We start from the raw sequence: 6000 nt of genomic DNA, 5'->3' as shown, positions 1-6000 counted from the left end.
AGATTCAAATATTACGTCCATCAATTTTTGGGATTTCTAGACCCCCCCTCCCCCCTCTGTCACGCATTTTCCCTATACCTAATACACGTAGTGTCACACTTTTGTAGACCCCCCCCCCTCCCCCAAATGTTGGACGTAATTTTTGAACGTTCCCATCAGAATTGCCAACTGTCCGGCGACTGCTGTCAAATCTCTTTGTCGTCGAATCTGGTGCTGGGTCTTCGGCGCGGAAACCCAAAGGTGGGAATAAAATTTTGGGGTTTGCGCGCAATATTTATAATTTTTGGTTAAATACATTTTCGGGGAAATCGAATTTCAAGTCAACATTTGCGGTTCTGTGAATTAGCTTCGGCAACACTGCCTCAGTTCAGTTCAAATCTCGAACTGTCAAACTGTCAGCTGCCATTCCACTTCCACCGTGTCCCATTTGTGTGTCGTCTTCGTCGTCGTCCAACAAAAAGAAAGCATCCCAACCCGACGAGTGTGAGTCAGAAAACAGTGTTCAAGTGCGTTTTGTTTCTCCAAATTTCCACCGTTTTCCAGCGCTTTTCCGGTAAGTTTAGCTGAATTTCCTCAGAAAAGTAGTGAAATTACACGGTGGTAGTGAAAGTTGTGGGATTAAAAGTGTTTTCGGAGTGGATTTCGTCGCAAACAAAAAGTCATGTTTTCTTCGCTGCCACTGCCAATGTTTGTCAATGGGCGATGATGGGGCCCTTGAATTCCATTCGGCTGACGTCAGAACTGTGGTCGATGTGGGGCAGAGTCTCTCGAAAGAATGATTGTTCAGCAGACACCTATTTATGTGGCGATTAGTAACCGCGATCGCGGTTAGCAGACAGTGAAATACATAAAAATGACTAGTTTAGTAAACAGTGTTGAACAACCACCGAAAGGGAAGTGCACATCATCATGGGTTTATTTTTGTTCAACTTCCGGACTTGCGTGGAGGAGACGTTCTGTATCCTAAAAAAATTGACTCAGTTGATCATAATGATTGAGTTTAAATAAGGGCGAAAGTAACATGAGAGAGTTCTCTTCATCGACTCTCTCATCTGCAAATTAAAGTGACAAGATGCAAATTCAATCGAACTTTTTTACACTTAGACGCTAGATTGCATCGCAACCTAGCGATTTATGACCAAAAAGTTCAACAATACTTGCATCTTGTCACTTTAATTTGAAGAAGAGAGAGTCGATGAAGAGAACTCTCTCATGTTACTTTCGCCCTTATTTAAACTCAATCTAGTTATGAACAATATGCAACATTCAGCATATAGCAATATCAATTGCAACTGATAGGATTATGCAACGGTTGTGGCTTGAAGGGGACACAGGCAGTTGCTATTAATTGTCGACCGGTTTCCTCTAGGTTTGTCCATTTTTGGACAAAACAACTTCGCTCTCGAGATGACCATGTTTGAGTTAATGAGGCTCCAATGCTAGTGGCAATCTGATGGTCGTAATTGTACTGCTTTCGGCAAGTTTCAGTTGCAGTTCGATGCTGAGTTTTATCAGAACATCGAAAAATGTATCACAAAACTGTTAGGCTAACAATGTTGGAAACTTCTGTATCCTCATATCTTACGGATGAGTATCGAACAGCTACAACTGATGCTGAGTCGAGGATTCCAAGATGACCATATACGGGTAATGTTTTTACGCTGTATGTACCCCTTTTTTGCTGCTTGGCGTCTCGATCACATTCGAGTCGTGGCCTTTATCTGTCCGCTGTCGAGACTTTCCAGCAGCAGCAAGCGACGATGATGACAACAGGGCTGGTACCGGTTATATTGATTGGATCTGCATTAGAATTGATCAATTTTTCTGCATGTACCCCGGACTCTCTCCCAAGATTTTTTTTCTGGAGTGCCTTCTGGGATTGCTGCAGAAGCTATTGCTGATATTTCTTAAGAAGATTTTTCCGTGATTTATTTCAGAGATTTCAGGTTTTTATTTGTAGTTGTTTACTGAATAACTAGCAGTGATCTTTCCGAGATTGTTTTACAGATTTTATCGCGCTTATTCTCAGAGCTCTTCTTTGAATTCCTACGATAAATTGTCTTGATATTATGGAAGATCCTTTGTTGCTCCAAGTTCAAGGCATGATTTTTCCATTAGTTTTGAAATGTCTCTTGGGACTACTAAAGAATTTCCTTTACAAAAAGGTGAAATTTAGCGCGAGAAACTAAAAAAAAGAAATCCTGTAAGAAACTGGGAGGAAAGCTTATTAGAGAAATCCCTAGAAGAACTAAAGGCAAAATCCCGCGAAGGAATCTACAGCTAAAAGAAATGTCGGAAAACTGTCTAGAAGAAAGCTGTGGAAGAACTTCTACAAAAACTTGAAAGCCCGTGATGTGATGTACTCCCATGCGGATAAGGAAAACGTTGTGGTGATAATGGGTCGAGAGGACTACGATGTGCATGACTATGACATAATTGGTTGTCATTTATTATTATTTATTAGTGACACTTTACCTTTAGGAGGCATTCGTGTCATATTAATTATAATTGGTTGTGGCCCGTACGAAGAAGTCAAATTCAACCCTAAAAGGGATACCTGGGATCCATTGGACCCCAGGCGCCTTTCAGAGCTCGTCTTTGATGGAACACACTCAGCGAGGTGACGAAACTGAGGCCATGAAGGTATCCCTTTTAGGGTTAAAAACGGTAAGCCGAAAGAACCTTTAAACAAAATGATTGAGGAAGTGAACCATGCCCGGCAGAAAGAGGCTCATCAGATGGATAATAGAGAGGATCGACAGGAAGCTACACCTCCCGAATCCCGAGGTGGCGTCTTTGTATTGCTTACCGAAGATCCATAAAAATCCTATCGGAAATCCAACATCCGTACGCCCACACAAAAAATGGCAGCTGGGGAATGGATTTGGTGAAGCAATTAGAAGAGTTTAAGCTGGGACGAGGAGAAATTTTGGTCTCGCTCGATGTAACGGCACTGTCCCGAGCGTATCCGTCAATGAAGCCCTACAAATCCTGCGTCGTCATTTGTAACGCATTCGAGCTTTACAAAACCGCATCTAAGTGTATCTCTCCCTAGCCCAGGTGTGTATGAATCAGAATTTTTTTTATCTTTAGAGGCAGAGTTTGCAGACACACCTTTGGGCTCAGTATGGGTAGCAAGCTGTCCCCTTTGCTAGCGGATCTCTTCGTGAGCGATTTTGAGAACGATACTCAAAAGAAGAAGTTCTTCCCCAGGATCTGATGGCGCTTCGTCGACGGTATGTTCCCCCATCTGAAAAAACGGTGTTTGAATCAAACTTTGAGCATGTTAAACTCCCAACACAGCACAATAAACTTCATGGTAGAGAAGGAAGTAGACGGGAGGATCCCGTTTCTCGATTTGTTGATCAGCAGATATGATGACAGCATATTGAAATTTTAGAACTACCGCAAGCCTACCTCCACTGATAGATACATCACATCAGACTTCGGTGCACACAAGCAAGCCGTATTACACTCTATGGCGCACCGGTTGTTTAACGTACCCATGGCGAAAAAAAAATTCGAAGAAGAGAAAAGCCGAATTTATTCAGCAGCCGAAGTGAATGGTCTTCTGTGGATACAATAATTCGTAAACACAAACATAAAACACATCGCCACAGTTTAACTGGAACTGGGCACAAGAGAAATAAAAGGAATCATCTTATCCCAAAATAACAAACCCCATAAAAACTACACTCAACCGACGAGGATTACACATTATTCACAAAAGTAAGAACACTATGCATGACCTGCTTTGCAACCTTGAAGACAAGATTCCATCTGACGAGTGGTCTGGCATATATCAGATTCCCGGCAAGGGCTGCCCGGCGGTTTACATCGGCCAAACTCGTCGGAAGGTCAAAGACCGCATTAGAGAACACAGCAATGCCGTGGCATCGAATAGGAGCAACGGTTCATACGGTGGAAACCAACCATGAAAAAGATTGGGATAGTGCGAAGCCCATTAAAAGTGTGAGAAAAGCTTGCTACTTAAGCACATGGTGTCAGGCCCTGCGAGCCAGCCGTAAAAAAGACTAGCACCGGAAAATCAACAAGAGAAGAATGCGAACCGATACCAATGGCGACGACCACTGCGACGAAAAGGGACTTGCGATTGGAAGCTCGGTACGTGGAACTGCAGATCTCTCAACTTCATCGGGAGCACCCGCATACTCGCCCATATACTGAAGGACCGCGGGTTCGGAATCGTAGCGCTGCAGGAGGTGTGATGGACAGGATCTATGGTGCGAACGTTTAGAGGTAATCATACCATCTACCAGAGTTGCGGCAACACACGTGAGCTGGGAACAGCTTTTATAGTGATGGGCGACATGCAGAGGCGCGTGATCGGTTGGTGGCCGATCGACGAAAGAATGTGCAGGTTGAGGATCAAGGACCGATTCTTCAACATTAGCATAATAAACGTGCACAGCCCTCACTCCGGAAGCACTGATGATGACAAAGACGCATTTTACGCGCAGCTCGAACGCGAGTACGACCGCTGCCCAAACCACGACGTCAAGATCATCATAGGGGATCTAAACGCTCAGGCAGGCCAGGAGGAGGAATTCAGACCGACGATTGGAAAGTTCAGCGCCCACCAGCTGACGAACGAAAATGACCTACGCCTCATCGATTTCGCCGCCTCCAAGAACATGGCCATTCGTAGCACCTTCTTCCAGCACAGCCTCCCGTATCGTTACACCTGGAGATCACCACAACAAACGGAATCGCAAATCGACCACGTTCTGATTGATGGACGGCACTTCTCCGACATTCTCGACGTCAAGACCTATCGTGGCGCTAATATCGACTCCGATCACTACCTGGTGATGGTTAAACTGCGCCCAAAACTCTCCGTTGTTAACAATGTACATTACCGACGGCCGCCCCGGTACGATCTAGTCTAGAGCGACTGAAGCAACCGGATGTCGCCACCGCATACGCGCAGAATCTCGAGGCAGCGTTGCTGGACGAGGGTGTGCTCGATGTGGCCCCTCTAGAGGACTGCTGGAGTACAGTGAAAGCAGCCATCAACAACGCAGCCGAGAGCACTATCGGGTACGTGGAACGGAATCGAACGGTTCGACGAAGACTGTAGAGCGGTTTTGGAAGAGAAGAACGCAGCGAGGGCGGTAATGCTGCAGCAAGGGACCCGACAGAACGTGGAACGTTACATACAGAAGCGGAAACAGCAGACCCGCCTCTTTCGGGAGAAAAAGCGCCGCCTGGAAGAAGCGGATTGTGAAGAAATGGAACTGCTGTACCGTTCCCAAGAAACACGGAAGTTCTATCAGATGCTCAACGCATCTCGCAACGACTTCGTGCCGCGAGCCGAAATATGCAGGGATAAAGATGTTGGCCTCTTGACGGAAGGACGGATGTAAGGTGATCGAAAGGTGGAAGCAGACCACGGCAACGGAGGAAACGACGACGCCAGTACAGCGGAGGACGGAAATGAACCAACTCCCACGCTGAGGGAAGTTAAGGATGGCATTCACCAGCTCAAAACCAACAAAGCAGCTGGTAAGGATGGTATCGCAGCTGGACTCATCAAGATGGGCCCAGAAAAGTTGGCCACCTGTCTGCATCGGCTGATAGTCAGGATCTGGGAAACCGAACAGCTACCGGAGGAGTGGAAGGAAGGGGTAATGTGCCCCATTCACAAGAAAGGCGACCATTTGGAATGTGAGAACTTCAGGGCGATCACTATTTTGAATGCTGCCTACAAAGTGCTATCCCAGATCATCTTCCATCGTCTGTCACCTAAAACGAATGAGTTCGTGGGAAGTTTTCAAGCCGGATTCATCGACGGCAGGTCGACAATGGACCAGATCTTTACCGTAAGGCAAATCCTCCAGAAATGCCGTGAATACCAGAGGTCCCAACGCCCAATCACCTGTTCATCGCCTTGAAGTCGATCGACACGAACGACAGTGTCGACCGCGCAGAGCTATGGAGAATCATGGACGAAAACGGCTTTCCTGGGAAGCTTCTTCT

General features: G+C 46.0%; 1 protein-coding gene across 1 annotated transcript in view; it reads left to right on the top strand.

Moving 5' to 3' along the window:
* Positions 1-499: 499 nt before the first annotated feature.
* LOC109422051 (myosin regulatory light chain sqh) overlaps positions 500-6000 on the top strand; it is a gene marked incomplete at its 5' end in the record, with an annotated part of 30146 nt that continues 24645 nt past the window's right edge. Inside the window, 1 exon segment of the mRNA XM_019696686.3 lies at positions 500-553.

This window comes from Aedes albopictus, unplaced genomic scaffold, assembly GCF_035046485.1.
Source record: "Aedes albopictus strain Foshan unplaced genomic scaffold, AalbF5 HiC_scaffold_119, whole genome shotgun sequence".
Classification (NCBI taxonomy): domain Eukaryota; kingdom Metazoa; phylum Arthropoda; class Insecta; order Diptera; family Culicidae; genus Aedes; species Aedes albopictus.
The sequence above is the reverse complement of the archived record's forward strand: the minus strand, read 5'-3'. Positions and strand labels throughout refer to the sequence as shown.